This window comes from Piliocolobus tephrosceles, chromosome 8 (genome assembly GCF_002776525.5).
Source record: "Piliocolobus tephrosceles isolate RC106 chromosome 8, ASM277652v3, whole genome shotgun sequence".
Classification (NCBI taxonomy): Eukaryota; Metazoa; Chordata; class Mammalia; order Primates; family Cercopithecidae; genus Piliocolobus; species Piliocolobus tephrosceles.
Genome location: NC_045441.1, coordinates 126,495,242 through 126,504,114, shown reverse-complemented (window position 1 = coordinate 126,504,114; position 8,873 = coordinate 126,495,242).

Here is an 8,873-nt window from a genome sequence, read left to right as displayed (position 1 = left end):
GGTCAAAACAATCCCAAGTAGGTGAATAATGCAGATAATACATTTTAGATGAATAAACTGAATCTCAGAGCAGTAAATTCAGCCTGTGCAGCTTCATATAGCAAATGATAGTGCTGCAGCCAGAACTGGGTCTTTAGAAATTATGTATTAACATGTTTTCTAAGTAAGTCATTTTCCATCATTGCCTTTAAGGATGTTTTTTATCAATTGTTCAGATTTCCATAACTTAGAAGATGCCTCCATGAAAAAAAAAAATATTTACCTAAGGTTCTACGGAAAGAATGAGTTAGAAATAAGGGAGAATATGAAATCAAAAAGTCAAGAGTTTTTGCTATCGGAGAAAGGCTTGCCAGCTTATACATAGTTCAAGGAAAGAAAAGTCTAATGTTTTCATACCAGGTTGGATTTCAAGAGAAGAAATTAACAGTGAGCATTAATGGCTTCTTTAATTTTTGTGATTCTCAACATTTAAAAAATGTTAGTCCCATTTTTCTTCCTTAGAAGTCACTATTAGAATGACATAATTTCAGAATGCTGCAACAAAAGATGTTGAAGACAGGCCCGACATCCAAGACTCTGTTGCTCTAAGTTTATGGGTGGGTATGCGAGCTAAGTGTTATGGTAATACATAGTCACATACATAGAGGCTTAATACACCTATGGAAAATTCTGGCGTATGTGAAGTAGAGAAAAACAAACAGGCTTGAAATGTCCTTCAATTCAGAATCTAATACTTTACAAGGGGCATTTATGGGCAGATTGGTGAATATGTAGAAGGAGGATATTTGATCTGGAAAGAAGACAAAATTGGATTAGGAATAGAAATAAGTAGAGGAGATAGGTTAAGTAGGACTGTTAGTTTCAAGTTCTGCAGGGAAGATGATTTGTAGAATAAAAGAACAATAACACATCAAAAGGAGTTAGCTTTATTACTTATAAGGATTTATTTTTCCTAAACATTGCATCCAGAAAAACAGATTGGACTTTCTGGAAAACAGTGAAGTTGTTATCACTGTTTCTTTTAGTAGTTCAGTGAAGATTGAACGACTAACTCAAAGATCAAAAGTAAATCTTTAATTGTGATAGATCTTGGACTGGAAAAACTCTGTGAGATTTTCTTGGTTTAAATGTCTGTAATTTTAGACTGGAACAGAACTCAATTCAAGCCTGTTTTTTTCCCCAGGTTCCTGTCAAATAGATAGCAATGAAGGAATTTTTTTAAAAAGCTTCCATCATTGCCAATATATCCCAAATCATTTAGTAGCAGGGATTTCATGACCCTAAAAAGTTGCCTTGCTTACACAAACACACTTTGCTTTAGTAGAAACCTATCTTTTTTAGGAGATTTGGGAATTGGCTAACATTTTTGTCAATTGTTAGCCAATTTAGGAGATTTGGGAACTGGCTAACAATTGCTAGTCAGTTCCCAAATCTCCTAAAAAAGATATGTTTCTACTAAAGCAAAAAGGTAACAAATTCAGGAGTTAAAGTGAAAACAAAGGATTTATTGTTCTTTCGCCTACTTACTACCCATTTGTTGTTTGGGGTGTAGAGTCAGGACTGGAGAACATGGTGGGAAATTCTATATCCTCTACAAATACAGAGGCATGGAGGCGCCTTCTATAACTTTTTGTCATGAAACAAGACTTAACCGCATTATCAGTAGACTAATGTTTCTGTCATATTTCTGTTTAGGTGGATTACAGTTTTAATTACCCATCATCCCTTAATTCTGTAATACAGCTTGAGTTCCTAGATTTCAGGTTGACTGGGTAAGGGAGGAAGTCACTTGAGATAATTTTAAGAAACGAGTCCATATCCAGAGTCTTGCAGAAAAGACCTGCTTTTGCTCCACCTTCTTTCTTGTTCTACTTCTTGCCTCTGGTTTGGGGGAATAAAAGAGGGCAGAGTTATGAGGAAAGGAAAAAAGATTCTCAAAAGTAGTACAATAAGAAGACTCTAGTATTAACACAAATTCTCACAGTAATATCAAATAAATGACTGATAGTGTTAGCAGATATTGAAAATCAAACTCAGGAAACATACAGAAAGATTAAACTTGTTCAAAGTGGCTTCAAGGGGTATTGTGAAAATTTCAGTTCATACAGCCTAGAAGAATTAGATTATGTGTGGAACTTGGGGGAAGCAGGGTCAGCTAATAGAAGAGCTTTTTAATGGAGCTTTCCAAAGGACGAGGTGGTTTTTGGAAGGAGTTTGTCCAACCTCTTGTAATACGTTACGCCTGTCCACAAACTTGTTCTGGTCCCTGATAAAGTTTGAAAAAAGTAAGGAATATTTAGGGAGGTTTTTTTCCCCCCCACAAATGTAAATATATTCACTTAAAAATCCAGAGACTGTGACCTTGTTATTTTGGGTTTAAATATAAATTTTCCTCTTAAAAATGATAGATATATGTTTACAAATTGTCTTTACTCTTTACTTATAAAACACAGATACGAAAGTCCTGTCAGTTTACCCTATTTTTTGTTTCAAAATTTATAGGTAATTCTCACAAATGTGTTGGTGAGGTTTATCACTTTTAAGATACCATCTAGCTTTGATATTTATTGTACCTTCTATATGCACCCAAATGGTTCCTGATCTCCTAATCTTCTGGAGATCAAATAATTTTTATTTGCCACTCTCCCCACCCATCATTGGTTGAATTGAGACTCTAATTACGTACAACAATAATTTCCAATGCAAGTAGAACTTTGATGCTCTCCCTGACTTACCGATTATAAGTTGGGAAAGTTTGGATTCTTGCCATCCTGGGGAAGGAGGTTCAGAACTCTCACAGACAAAATATTCTAACACAACAGAATATTTTGCAAAACACATCTTTGAAAAGTTAGGGGCCAGCAAAGGTCTCAGCAAAGGTTAGCTTGGCTGTTTTTTAAAATTACCAATAGTTAAGTGGGCCACCATGAATCTGAATATTATACAGACCACAACTGATTGAAAATGAGGAAAACCATTCTTGTGAAAAATTAAGGAATAGAGGACAATCTTGGTTCTAAAAGAATGAATATATTTGATTTAATTTGATTTCAAAGTGGGAAAACGTTCCCAGGCATCCAGGGTACCCTTGGCTGTGGGTATTCCACTCGCAAAGGCTACATCTGTATGAAGAGTTGCAGTCACATTATAAAGGGCTTTTTCGTGATTTCTGATTCTGCCCTATCACATCCCAGAACCAAGCTTTTTCAAAACTGCCAGCTGGCAGGTGGAATCCATAAGCAAGTAGCAGCTGTGGCAGTAGAAAGATGAAGTTTTATTTCCAGGTAAAGTAGGATTCAGATAATACGAAGTGGAGGGAGGGTGGGGTGGGGGGAGGTGGGATGGGAAAGGGAAGAATTAAGTTTTTTTGTAACAAAGTCATAAAGTATTTTTCCCTAATTTTCTTGCATTTCCTATTTATATAAAGTATCTTGATCACTGTGTTGCTCTACAGAGATTTTCAATGGATTTAATTCGGGAGACTGAACTAATCTCTGAAAAAGAAATTGACTAGTTACAGTTACCTTTTGGACACTTTTTCTGTATTGTGAATTGTGTGGAAATGTACAGAATAAAAATGAAGAAATATAGTTCATTTGTTTATTTTTTCTGGATCCTATAAGTAGTTGGTACAAATGCTATTTTTAACTATAGTTAAGTTAGACTCTCAAAATCATGAGGTAAAGAAAAAGTTGACTATTAGAGCAAGCAGAGACTAAATGGGGTTCCTGATAAGGCAGGAGGTTTTTTAAAAAATTAAGACTTCTGCTTCCGAAATGGACTAACAGGCCAGATTTGCCCTCCCACCAGAATTTGTTTTTAAACCAAAAACGTGTATATATAAAACAATGATTGTTAAGACACAGGACCTTGGGGAGGGGAAGAAAGGCAGTGATTCCTGAGAGATGGAAAGCAAATTATATAAGCCCTTTAATCACCTCATTTTATAGACTTCAGAGAGTTTCTAGATAGTGATTCAGGGAGGGCTAATTTAGGAAGACCTAAGAAGTTCATGAGTTCAGATAGAGCTGAAAGTTTGGGAAATAGAGGCAGCTAGAACTTATAAGAGATGAGTATCAGAGAGGGGAGAACTGCACAGAGAAGTAACCCCACAGATCTGCAGCGACTTCCTCTTAAGTATTCAATAAAGTATTGATCAGTATATGTATGTGAAGAAACTACTTGGAGAAAGAGCCATCCAAAATGATCTGAGGGACAGTGTCCAGTGCTCACAAAGGACTGAGAGTAGTGCCTATTGCCACTCGTCACACTAGAAAACCTCATAATTTGTGAGGCACTCAACCGGGTCTTGACTCACCTATGAGGAATAATTAACCATGGACTAAATGTTGCTCTAAGACTGCCTAATCATAAAAGCAGGAGCTGAAAAGACAAAATTGTTTCCAAATAATTGGATCTTATCTCTAAACAAATCCCAAGGATATAGAGGAATATAAATGCACCTAGCATACAAAAAGAAACATTCACAACATCTGACATCCAATGTATAGGCATCCAAAGAAGCAGGAAAACATGACGTATCAAGAGGAGAAAGTTAGCCAACTGAAACTAACCCAGAATTGACACAGATGTTAGCATTAGCAAAAATATTAAAATATTTATATTCCAGATGTTCACAGAGTTAAAGACATGAAAAATATAAAAGAGACCCAAATGAAATTTCTAGACATAATTACAGTATCTGAGATTTAAAATACACTGCTAAAGATTAAGAGCAGATCTGGACACTACAGAAGAAAAGATCAGTAAACAGAGATGTACCAATAGAAAACATCCAAAATGAAATATGGAAAAGGAAAAGCTTTTTAACTGTGAAAAAAATGCATTAGGAGAATATGGGACAACTTCAATTATTTTAATATACAAGTAATGGGAGTCCTAAAAGAAAAGAAGAAAGAGGGAGGATATAAAAACAATTTGAAAAAAAAGTAATTTCTGGGAATTTTTAGCACTTTTACTTTAAAAAAAGCTATGCAAATTCAATAAACTCAACGAACTCAAAACACAAGAAACATGAAGAAAACTAGATAAAAATATCCTGTAACTGGTCAAAACCACTGCAAAAAAAAAAAAAAAAAAAAAAATCTTATTAAAAGCCAGAGGAAAAAAACACAAAAATGAGAATACCGGTAGATTCCTTATCACAAATAATGAAAGCAAAAAGAAAAGGGAGCAACATCTTTAAGGTACTAAAAGAAAAAATATACTATAAAGCTATAATTCTTTAGCAACAAAACTATAAAAATAAATGGAAAATAAAAACCTTTACAGATATATAAAAGCGGAAAGAGTTTAACATCCACAGACCTGAACTATAAGAAATGTTAATGAAAGTCCTTCAGACAGAAGAAAACTGTTACCATATGAAAATACGTATCGACATAAAGGAATGAGGAGCAATGGACATTGTAAGTATTTGAATAAATGAATAAATATATATATATTTTCTTATTGTTATATTTTAAATAAATGACTTTAAAACAAAATATTGACAATATGTGGAATTTGAATGTAAAGTATATGACAATAGTAACATAAAAGAATGGCGGGGAGAAACAGAAGTGTGTAACTATAAGATTCTTACACTATTCATGAAGTGGCATAATATTACTTGAAGGTAGACTGTGATAAGTTGAAGATGTATCCTATAGCTCTGCAAGTGGAGAAGCTGAGAGGTCCCATTGATTTAGGGACAGTTCCCAACAAAGTCCAGCCACCAGTGCACAGGTTGTTAAAAAAGCACTGACTGATGGAATGGGTCTTCATGAAAAATGTCCGAGTGGAAGCCTCCAGAGTTTCATTTCTCTACTGAAACAACCTGTAACCTTGGGGACAAATTACAAGAATCAGCTATTTCAGAGCTCTAGGACCTAATCAAACACAGCAGCTAGGGGAATGATTGAGGAAGAGAGAGCCTACTGAAATTTGGGATATGCAGAAACCTCTTTCAGACCACAGGCTGATGGCAAAGACAATGAACATTGGGACTTCAGTTACCACACACTAAGGAATAGAGACTTTGCAAAAATGGTTTGGAAAATTCATCATACAAAGAGATTAATACAGCTCACAACAAGCACAAGAAAGTAGTCTCTGAGGATGGAGAAAATCTGATTTCCAGAGTTACCACCTTACGTTACTGAAAATGTCCAGTTTTCAACAACAACAATAAAATTGAAAAGCATAAAAAGAAACACGTTCACTTCTTAATTAGCCTTAAAAAGAAGAGAAAATGATAAATTTAAAAAAAGAAAATATGGATAATTCACAGGGAAAAAAAAGAATTTGACACTATCCCTGAGATATTAATATTTATTAGTGGTAGAAGTGAGCTGTGTTAAGTATGGCCGGGCGCGGTGGCTCAAGCCTGTAATCCCAGCACTTTGGGAGGCCGAGACGGGCGGATCACGAGGTCAGGAGATCGAGACCATCCTGGCTAACACGGTGAAACCCCGTCTCTACTAAAAACTACAAAAAAAAAAAAACTAGCCGGGCAAGGTGGCGGGCGCCTGTAGTCCCAGCTACCCGGGAGGCTGAGGCAGGAGAATGGCGTGAACCCGGGAGGCGGCGCTTGCAGTGAGCTGAGATCTGGCCACAGCACTCCAGCCTGGGTGACAGAGCGAGACTCCATCTCAAAAAACAAAAAAATAAATAAAAAAAAAAGTATGCTCAATGACTAAAGAAAACCATCAACAGAAGAAGTGAAGGAAATTATCAGAACAGTGTATGAACAATGAGGGAATGTCAATAAAGAAAAAAATTTTAAAAAGGAACCAAGTAGAAATTCTGAAGCAGAAAAGCACAATAGCTGAAAGGAAAAATTTCACTAGAGGGGTGCAATGGAAGATTTTTGGCAGGAAGGCAGAGGAAATAATCAGCAAACTTGAAGATGAGACAATGAAAGTTATCCAGTCTGAGCAGCAGAAAGAGAAAAATGAACAAAATCTGAGGGACCAGTGAGATGCCATCAAACTTACCAAAATTTGAATCATGGGAGTCCCAGAAGGAGAATAGAGAGAGAGAAAGGAGCAGAAAAAATATATTTGAAGATGTAATGGCTCAAAACTCCTCAAATTTGATGAAAGACATGAACATATAATCAAAATAGCTCAACAAACATCAAGCAAGATTAACTCAAAGAGATTGACACCAAGACATATTGTAGTCAAATTGTACAGTCTTGAAAACAACAACAAAAATGACTTGTCACATACAAATGAAATTAACAGCTGATTTCTAATCAGAAACCATGGAGTCCAGAAGGCAGCAGGATGATGAAGTGCTGGGGAAACAACAACCAAAAGCCTGTCAACCAAGAAGTTTATATCTGGCAAAATTACTGTATCCTTTAAGAATGAGGGAGACATTAAGACAGTACCAGATGCACAAAAGCTGAGAGGTTGTGTTACCAGTACATCTATCCTACAAGAAATCCTAAAGGTAGTCCTGCAGGCTGAAATTCAAGAACAACCAACAGTAACTCAAAGCTGTATGAAGAAACCAAGAACACTAGTAAAAGTAAATACGTAGATAAATACAAAAGCTAATATCATTGTACTTTGGGTTTATAACTCCTCTTTTTTTCTATATGATTTAAAAGGCAAATACATAAAACGAATTATAAATCTATAATGACCAATGTATGAATATGTAGTATGTGACAATAACAATATAAAGGGAGAAAGACACAGATGATAGAAGCCGAGTATTTGAATAGTATTGAAATTAAGTTGGTATTATTCATTATGTTAATTTTGATGATAGTTTCATGGGTTATAAATATATATAAACTGGTTAATTTTACCCTTTATTATGTGCAGATTGTTTGAATGTCAATTATACCCCATAAACTTGTTTTAAAAAATCAATAGGTAGACTTTGTATTAAAATACAATAAATTTATTGTCATTACCCACTTTAGAGATGGCTTTGGTTTATGAAACAGAAACATCTTTTCTTGTTAAGATTGTAAACCACAGTCTGCCTTAACAGCAATCCTAGAACAGGTTGTCAACCCTTATACAAACAAGTGACAAAGTTCAAATAAGGAATAAATGTTATCCCACATCAAACCATAATGCAACTCAGATTTGAGAAGGACACCTGGCCATTCACATTTCTAGACTTAATTAAACACCATAAAATAAATATAACTGTCCATTTACTAAGAGTGCAGAGAAGTTAGGGACCTATTTCTTCATTTTAAAATAACTCATGAAAAGTTTAATTCTAGGATCAAAGGACAAAATCGTCTTTAAAAATCCCCTATGAAAAGAAGAATGTTTCTCTTTAAATGAACCTTCATATAGTTAATGATTGATTTTTCTTGAATTACAGCAAAATTCATGCTTAGTGAGGTTTTCCTTTGTATCCATATGGTCAGGATTTGAAATCAGTGATGAACTATTATCCTCAAAAATCATATAGAAAGTCTTATTCAGATATCTTTAAGGATTCTGTTAGGGAAATGGCTTTGGAATGTAAAATATGCAATAAATTACCTCTCCCAAAATGCAGACCCAAGCTCCAGATTGTGGGTGCTTAGAGAAAGAACAGCAGTGCAACATTTTGGCCCCCACTAAAAATTAAAAAGTATATGTCCTTAGCTCAAGTTTCTAAAGCTACCAAAAGGAAGTAAAAATTATTTAGGTAGAATAATGATTTTTCTCATATTTTCTTCTCAAGAACATTTAGATTACATTTTTACAAAGTCTTGAGCTTTTTAAATTGCAAAGGAATAAAGATATCAGCAAAAACAAATGTATATTTATACAGTGTATGTCTGCACATACACATTTATACATTATTTATATTCATGTATCTATAAGTATATACCCATATGGGCACATATG